This window comes from Elephantulus edwardii, unplaced genomic scaffold, assembly GCF_000299155.1.
Source record: "Elephantulus edwardii isolate Elephantulus edwardi_28Jun2011 unplaced genomic scaffold, EleEdw1.0 scaffold00003, whole genome shotgun sequence".
Classification (NCBI taxonomy): domain Eukaryota; kingdom Metazoa; phylum Chordata; class Mammalia; order Macroscelidea; family Macroscelididae; genus Elephantulus; species Elephantulus edwardii.
In genome coordinates, this window is record NW_006399753.1 from 12,751,046 (window position 1) to 12,760,978 (window position 9,933).

Genomic DNA, 9,933 nt, shown 5'->3' on the forward strand with positions numbered 1-9,933 from the left:
TAGCAGAACAAATTTTCAATCTTCACAATAAGCTTCATTTGCTACTTAGGCAGTTTTAAATTCTGAAAGAACGTCAAGACCTTTCTTGTACTAAAGAAACAAAGAGAACAATACAAAAAGATTCAAATCTTCCACCATCAAGTTGATTCATATTCAGTAAGATTCTATAGAGTAGAGTGGAACTAGCCTATTGGGTTTCTGAGGATATAAACTTTTAGGGTTGCTGACTGCCTCATTTTTTTTCTCCCAGAGCAAGTGCTGTGTCCAAATAGATAAGGAGTCAGTTCTAACTCGAGGGCATACAACAACAACACCATCAAGGTACCTTTCTTGAACTGAATGCTTGCCCCTACGTGCACAGGGGGAGGAGGTGGAACCAGTGTGCATCTGTTCCTATTTACCTACAAATTCTTAAAGACATAGTAAGAGAAGAATCACATCCCTGCCCTGGGGACTGCCTATATTTAGCTATTCAATTTCACCCTTGTACATTTTTCCCCCTTTGGGGAACATCAGAAGAAGGTAGTGGATTTACAAACAAAGAGATCAGATAAACAATCCTTCCTTAATTCGTTCCTGTAAATTGACCAGAAGTTTGCATTGCTTACCACACCCTCTTTCCTTTGTGTATATTTGTTTTCTTACGCAATGTCTGTCTTCAGTCAAGTATCCAAGTGTCTTTTTTCTCCCCCTTTTAAATACACAAAGTACTCTCTTTCTGGAATTTATCTCTACCCCTCTCCTCCCTGTAAATTATAAAGTCTTTGAGGGCAGAGACATCTATTTTCTACCCCTTGAGAGCTATAGCTCCTAATTCACAGATCATAGTGTTGCTGTGAGGTGCTATGAGCCCAATAAGACCCACTGTATGCCTATAACCAACAGGTCTGAACCATATTCTGTATCATCTTGATCATAGATCATAGTAAACTCATTTTAAGGGGTCAACAGAGTGCTTGCTGCCACAGTGGTTGAGCTCTTGACTGCTAACCGTTTTCACAGCTTTAACACCCTAGCCACTCTATACAATAAATATATGGCAGCTTTTTGCACAAAGAAGCAATGTCAGCAACACAGAGTTGTCCTACCGGATTGCTGTGATTTGAAATCAACTCAACAGCAGTGAGTTCAGATTATGAATGGAAAGAGAAGTGAGATGAATAGTGGAGTGGCTAACGGATGGAGAATACAATCTATGTATAGTTGTGAAAGCATTCTCATCGTCACTGCTACCTCTGATTTTTCTCCTGTCTCATCTCCACATGTCAGTCTAGATACTGAGATGCACCTGATTCAGGACACAGTCTTCACAAAGACTTGTTAAGCACCAGAGAGCTTGACAATGCCTAAGGGTGGCAGAAAAGAATCAATGCTTCTGCGTTGTGGTGCTGGAGAAGGGTATTTAAACATACGATGGACCACAAAGAGAACAAATAGGTCTGGCCTGAGGAGGATGAAACCAAGCTGCTCATGGGAGACAGGAATTTGAAGCTCTGTCTCAGATACTTTGGGTACATGGGCGGGAGGAATGAGTCCTTGGAGAAAGTCATCATGCTTGGAAGGGTGGAGGGACAGAGCAGGAGAGGACCCCAGATAAGATGCATTGACAGGGGGTAATGAGGGTAGGAGTGTCAAAGACAGTGAGCCTGGCTCAGGGTAGGGTGAAGTTCAGAGCTATTGTGTATAGGTTCACTACGAGTCACAGGCTGCTCAGGCCACTTGACAGCACATAACAACAGCAGCAACATATCTCCAAAGCCTGTACTAATTTTAAATTCTGATTTCATCTCAGTTCTGACCTTTTAAAACTATGTGATTGCATATACCATTAGTACTGGGTTGATTAATATCCATTCCAAATGTATATCCTTCCTAGACCTTCAGAATGTGATGTTATTTGGAAATAAACTTGTTGTAGAAATAATCACATCAAAATGAGGTCAAAGGGAATTTCGGTTTATTCCAAACTCACTACTCTTGGTTTCTTCTGAGGAGGAAAAGAAACAAGGAGGCAGAGACACCAGGGGAATGTCATGTGATGGGAGTGGCCATGTGATGGGAGTTGTCAGGTGATGGGAGGGGCCATGCGATTGGGAGTGGCCATGCGATTGGGAGGGGCCATGTGATGGGAGTGGCCACGTGATGGGAGGGGCCATGTGATGGGAGGGGTCATGTGATTGGGAGGGGCCATGCGACTGGGAGGGGCCCTGTGATTGGGAGGGGCCATGTGATGGGAGTGGTGCAATCCCTAGCCAAGGGAAATCAAGGATTGCCAGCAGCACCGGAAGTAAAGCAAAAGGAATAAAGAAGATTCTCCTCTAGAACTTCCAGCGAGAGCACAGGCTTGCTTGACTCCTTGATTTTTAATCTTTACCCTCCAGAGGTGGATTGGCATGGTGACTGCCACAATGAGCTTCTAGTGTGTCAGGACATGTGAGAATGGCACAGAGTAGGACAGGGTTCAGATCTGTTGGTCACAGGGTCACTATGGGTCGTACTTGACTCAACAGCACCTAACAACAACAACCTCCAGGGAGAATGAGCATTTTGTTTTAACCACCAATCTGTGATTAGGGTACTTTGTTACGGCAGCCATATGAAACTAATACATCATACTCACCGTCATTTTAATATGTATAATGCCATAAAACTCAGATAAAAAATTGCTAAGTGTCCTTCAAACACTACCTCTGTTGACTTTGCTCCTTTTCAGTGACTTGCCTCAGAAGGAGAAGCACATTGCTTATGCTTTAATATGCCCCCATATCTAATCTTTGCCATGCCTCCACAAAGATGAGGTAGTCTGCGCCTATAAAGATTCATAGCTCCAAAAACTATGGGGCAGTTCTGCTTTGCTTTATGGGGCCTCCATGAACTGGAATCAGCTCAACAGCAGTGGTTGAACCTCAGAGTTTCACACTCAGTTTTCTGCACTGATAATGCTTCATGACTACTATTGCCTTCAACTTCATCTGTTCTTCCTGGGGTCATTTGAAAATGGAGACATCCATCTATGGTTGTCACAACTGGGTGCATGTGTCACTGGCATCCGTTGGGTAGAGGTTAGAGATGTTGCTAGATGTCCACAATTCACAGTCGTATACAACATTCTCTTTCTGACCTCAAATGTCAGTAGAGTCAAGGATGAGAATGTTTGCTCTACATAATCCTAATTCAGTGCCTTGTGGATTTCCACCTAATTATCACTTCTAGAATTAGTGCAATCACCTTGCTTTTCTGCTTAATGGTAATTAACAAAATTATAATTAATTCTTTTTCTATGTAAGCATGTATGTATCCCAAGTAAAGTAACAGCATAGATTAGGAAAATGACCTTCTTGAAAATTATGGAAGACGCATAGATTTCAGAGGGTGGTGTAAACATTTGTTTTATTCCCAGATATTAGTTACTGAGTCCCCTTGTGAGGTGGTCTCCTTCTACCGCCTTATATTTCTCTTCTCCTTAAGCATTCGGATTCATCCAGACATGTGGCTTCTTGTATGTAAACTGACTACTTTATTTTGGAATCCCTTCTACCCAGACTCAAGTTGGTAATTCCAGTTTCTCCTAAGATTTCACATTTTTCTGAGTAGAGGACTGACATGATCCACACACTTTTTCCCCCCCTTAATGTTGATCACCTCACATAGATGATAGATAGATGGATATGTTTTCATGCCAAAAGATCCCCACTTCAATAGGAGTGTCAATAGAAACAACTGGAAGGAGGCTGAAAGACAAATCCTGCCATGTCTGTGAGGAAGGAGGAGATAAGGGATTTTAGGGACATTAAGGAGAAGAAGAATCCATACACCTGGAAATCAACACACTTCTTCAACCTCATCTCCCAAGTTGTACAGATTCTACTTGGTCATTTCCCTACACTATACCCTCCCACTAAATTACATCTACTTCTGCCTTGAGACTTAACCTTTCCTTGAATTTTCAAGTGATGTGAACAGATAACATTATTTGCTGCTAAGTAGAGATTGAGAGGTGTAAGTCCAAGCACAGGGGCCTCAAATAAAAACCCGGCAATCTACTTAAAAAAAAAAATCAGCTACGGAAAGCCATGTGGAACATTATCCTCCTTTCAGAAATATGGGTAACCATGAGTTGAAGTAAATATGCTGGCAACAACTTTTTGGGGGTCTTTTTTGTTTGGTTTGGTTTTATCCTGTCTGACATAAGAAACAAAACCCCTCAAATCCACTGTAGTTGAGTTGATTCCAGCTCACGGCACCTCTGTGGGCTGAGACCACTCACTCATCGTAATGGGGCGGACTGCCTCGTCTTTTCCGCTCGGATCAGCTGGCGTAGTCAAACACGCAATTTTAGGTTATCAGTCCAACACATAACACACTACAACACCAGGGCTCCTTCTGCTGTGCATAGCAGATCTTCAAACCAAGAAAGGTGTGCGTGAGCATTGTGTTCTTTCTCCACACTTCCTCAAACTCTACGCCAAACAAATGATTTAAGAAACTGAACCCTATGAAGAAGAATGTGTTGTCCAGGTTGGGGGAAGACTCATCAACAACCAACATTATGCGAATGGCACAACCCTGCTGGTAGCAAGTAAAGGTGTGAAGAACGTTAAAACACTTAGAGTTTTCAATGGGAATTGTAGCTCAATATCAACAAGGCAAAAACTTCCTAACTTCAAAGAAGCAATAATGAGAGTTTTTCTATGATACATGATTCAGGAAGACCAAGGTGCCTGTTGGACACCTGTGCCCTGTGTTGGACAGCTAAATTAATGGTTTAATGAATCCATCAGCTAGCTATGTGATAGAAGTAACATGTACAATCTCCTCCGATAAAGATTTATAGCCTTGGAACTACAGTGGAAGATTGTTATGAGTTGGAACCAACTTTAAGGTAGTGGATTTGAGTTTTTGTTTTCTCTTAACATCTATCAGTATCTTTTTCTGAAAATTCTACCTTTGAAATAGGGAGTTCCTGAAATATGGGAGTCATGTTCTGATTAATGTTGTGTATCCAGCATAGATTTAACTCCAGATATGGGCACAGTGGCTGTGGTACCAGATATTTATTAGATAAATAAATATTAGATAAACTTACCCTAAGAGCCTCAACTATATGGATTCACATAGTGACATAGTGACTGCAGAAATGGGTTCAAATATGGCAGAAACTGTGAAGGTAGGACCTGGTTCAGATCTGTTGTTCATAGGATCACTATGGATTGTACTTGACGGCACCTAACAACACAACAACATTATAGAGTGGAGAATAAAGACTCTTCTGAGCATGTTTCAGTAAAGCTCTGGTGTGTTTTGAGAAATTCTTTCATTTCAGATATCTGAAGACATGGCCTTAAAACTTATCCCATTCTTTCAACTGACAGTTCATAACATTGAAAACAGAATTGGCTACAGAAGACATGGAAAATGCCTAACCTCATGAGTAATCAAATAAACACAGCTTTAAAACAATTAAATGAAATTTATATCCACTAATTTAAAAAAAAAGATGAGAATATCTAATGTCAGGAACATAACCACACTCATTCATTCCTGGCAAAGCACAAATTGCTGAAGTCTTTTTAAAGCAATTCTGGAAAGCAACGTAAATCAGCAAATAGTAAAACACTTGGAAAAACAGCTGAAATCAACAGTAAAAACTGGTTTCTTGTGAATTTTACAAAACAATTAGAAAGTGTCCTAACTCTTCCTCTTTTCCTTGACCCTCGGTTTCTGCTTCCTCTTCCCTTTGCTTTCCTCCTCTCAATGTGCCATGGCTGCCAGCCAAGCAAAAGTGATAGAGATGAGAAGGAAGCAGATGGAAACCTAAGGAAGAAATACAATTTAATAGTGAACATAAGAGAGTAGGAAATCAATTCGAAAAAATGAGTAGCAGTCATGGTTTCAAAATCTGTTCCGTGTTCGAAGACTTTAAAACAGCCATCCAAAGAAACCGCTGGGGATAGAGGTTAATTAAATTCGTAACTGGAAGCTGGCTTCTAGGAAAGTCCTAGTGAAAGACTGATAATGAAAATTTGTCATTTGCACTGCTGTGTTTTGCTTGGGCATTCTACAGTCCTATCCACTATGAGTTGAATTTGACTCGTAACAGCCAAACAGAACAGAGGAGCAAGTTCCCAGAGGGCATTCACAGCTGTAAATTCATACTGAAGACTAACATGTCTACTGAAGACTAACATATCTTTCTCCTAAAGAGCAGTTGATAGATTCCAGCTATACATTTTTCAGTTAACTGTTAAGTGCTTAACTGCTGTGCCACTAGATCATCTTTTGAGTGATCCCATTGCCGTCACGTCATGTCTGACTCACAGTCACTTCTTTTCCAGGGTTGTAAATCCTTAGGAATGGAGACAGCCTGTCCTCCTATGGAGACGCTTGTGGGTGTGGGTCAGATCCTACACTACCAGGGTTCTCACACTCTCACATAATCTTTCCAAACTCAACAAAAAGATCCTAAAAATATCATCACTCTTCACTTTTGAATAATTGCTGGAGATACTCAAACTCTCATGGTTTACCCTTGTGTTTATTATTTCTTTGAAGCTGTTAATTCAATTAGATGTGATTAGGATTATTGAACACCTCTTACGTAGGCACTGTTCTTGCACCAACAATGAGTCCGTAGGCCAGCAGAAGGGAGCTCTGGTGGCCTAGTGGTAATAATCTCAAATGTACAGGATTTGCAGCTACTAGATGTGCTCACCAAGTTGTGTCAAGAAATCTGGAGGACAATTATCTGGCCATCTGACTGGAAGAGATCTGTATTTGTTCCCACTCCAAAGAAGGGTGATCTGACAGAGTGCGGAAATTATCGAACAATATCATTGATATCCCATGCAAGCAAGATTCTGCTGAAGATTATAAAAAAATAACTGGAACAGCACATAAACAGAGAACTGCCTGAAGTGTAGGCTGGGTTTAGAAGAGACTGTGGTGCTAGGAATATTATAGCTAATGTCAGATAGATCTTAGCTGAAAGCAGAGAGCTTATGCAAAGGCATTTGACTGTGTAGATCACAACAAACTGTGGCTAACTCTAAGAAGAATTGGAATTCCAGAACATTTGATTGTGCTTATGCGAAGCCTGTACTTGGACTGGGAGGCAGTCATCAGAACATCAGAACAGAGCACTGAAACACAAGACAACTAAAACCCATCAGATTCACTAATGTCCAGTTGGCTTCCACCCATCGTGACCCTCTGTCAAGATTCTCAGGCTGTAATGAGAGGACATGTCCCTTCTTTCTCCCGAGGAGCAACTGGTAGTCTCCAACCGCTGGAGACTTTCTGGTTAGCTGCACACCAATCTGGGGGCCTAGGCCACCAAGATCCCCCAAGAGCACACACAGGAACATGAAATGCATGGAATTGCCTGCAGATGAAAATGGAACTAAGAATTGAAAGGAAATTAGTGAATTCCATGCTCTACTCTGCAATAGGAAGACATCAGGAAGGGCTATGGAATTTGAGGTGAAAGATTTCGGGGCTCAACATAGTGAGAGTTCTGTCCAAGAAAGACAGCTGAGGCAACAATGTGGGGACTCAGCTGGGTGTGTGGAAGTGGAAGGGGTACAGCGGGACATGGGACCAGGCCAAAGTGTTTGCCAAGCTATCAGAAGAAAGGATATAATCCTGAAAGCAACCTTCTATGTTGTATTTTCAAGGAAGCCATTTCTATTCAAAATCTCAGGATTGCAGCACTGCCACAGTTGAGTGGTAGACTTCTGTTTTTATTTCATATCTGGTATATAAAAGCACTGAACTAGCAAGAAGACATACAACTACTGATGTCGTTAAGTGCTGTGGAGTCACATATGACTCACAGCCACCCTATGAATGATGGATCTGAACTCTGTTCTATCCTGAGCTACGCTTATCATCCCTGAGACATTTTAGCCCCTTGCTGGTGTCACTGAGTCAATCCATCTCGTTGAGAGTCTTCCTCTCCTTTGTTGACTTTCCTCCTTTCCAAGCACGATGTCCTTTTCTAAGGAATAGACTCTCCTAATAACATGTCCAAATGATGTGAGATGAAGCTTCTTCATCCTTGCCTTCAAAATCACTCTGGCTGCACTTTGTCCAAGACGTACCTGTTTGTGCTTTTGGGCCGTCCTTGGGATATTCAGTGTTCTTCTTCAACTCCACAGCTCAAAGGCGTAGATTATTTTCTTGTAGGTAATCCTTATATTGTTGTTGTAGTTGTGTACCACAGAGTGGGAACCGACTGCTGAGCCTCTGGCGGCTTTTCAGAAGCAATGAATTGCAGGGGAGGAGATTGCTCATCTTTCTCCCACGGAGCAGCTGGTGCGTTCAAACCACGTGCCTTCAGGATTGCAGCACAGCTTCCTGCCACTAAGCCATCAGGGCTCCCTATAGTCCTTATAGCAACTCTTTTTAAATATTTATATATATATCTAATAGGAAGATCTGGTGGCGTAGTCTGTAGGGAGTTGCATAACTAACCCGAATATAGCAGCACCTCTCTGGCGTTTTGAACTCACCAGATACTGCAAGAGAGAAAGATGGGTAATCTCCTTCTGTGTGATTTACAGGCGTCTGAAAACCCACTGGTAGGTCAGTCCTGAGTGAATTTCAATGCATTAATGCCATCGCTTCTGTGTGACCTGCAGTGCCTTCCCCCTATGTACACACAGCAAAGAAAAAGAGGCAGGGACAGGGAGGTGAGAGAAGATGGCCTTAGATTCAGAAATAGAAATATTCAGAAAGTGAAGACGTGAAGGAAGCATAAGACTTCTGGATTTGGAAAGCCTGGGCTGGTTCAGAAAACAGATTCTCTGTGGTTGTGTCTAGTGTAGTGCGGAGCTGTCAAGAAGACTGTGTCACTTCTGTTCTGAGAGAAACATTTCTAGGAAGAATGTCTCATGGAGCCACTGAGAAGAGTGAGAAAGCTGTCCTGACAACTATGTGCCAACACTAGGTAGATGGGGGCTTGGCTCCTGCTTCAGCCCTCTCCTGCTGGGCCATCTTGGCATGTCACCTATTCTGATTAATCCTGAACTGTAAAATGCACACTAGTCTAGTATTGAGCTTCTGTTGAGAGTTAAATGTACAGCCATCTGTGAAGACTATAACCCAATGCCTGACAAAAGATGTACAATAAATGATGAATAGTGGAGTTTATCAACAATTACTGTCTTTCCCGACACTTTGAAAACCCATGTTAACTTTTTAGCATGCCTGACTCCAAGAGTTGATTCTTTATCCCACTGGGTCCACCCTATTCCTGATGACAAGAATCAGACAAAGATAATTATCCTCTTATTTACATACAAGGATGCAGACTCAGAAGGGTCAAGCATGGCTCTGAAGGCTTGAAGACTCTTGACTTTACTAGTCAAAGTAAAGTTGAGGACCTCTCACATCTTCAGACCAGGCTCGAAGTACTCTGTGATGTACCATCCACATCCCTTCTATCTTTCCCACAGACTATATATCCACAGTGAGCTGATCACGCCAGCAAATACATTGAGGGCCCACAGATGGTGAGTTATATAGTTCATAATTCTCATATTTGTATTATAGTCTCCTCTTTTAAGAGAGAAATAGTGGTTTATTCTACTCTCTTATTGGAAATTAGTGGAGAGACTGGAGCAAAATATATACTCATTAAATGACCAACGAATTGGATGGTTATGGGTTGGCTAAGTCTAACGGGATAGAACAAAGGAGATACTCATTAAGTGACCATCAAATGGGATGGTTATGGAACAGCTGAGGGAGTTCTGCAGTGTGGTCTGTAGGGAGCCATGCGGATCGCTGGATGGCAGCAACTCTTTGCCTCGTCTAATCCACCAGCACTCTTCCAGGAACAGATTTGAGGCTTTGAACACTAATGAACGAAGGCCAGATGAGTTGTGGGAGGATATCAAGGGTATCATCCAGGAAGAGTGCAAACGGTCATTG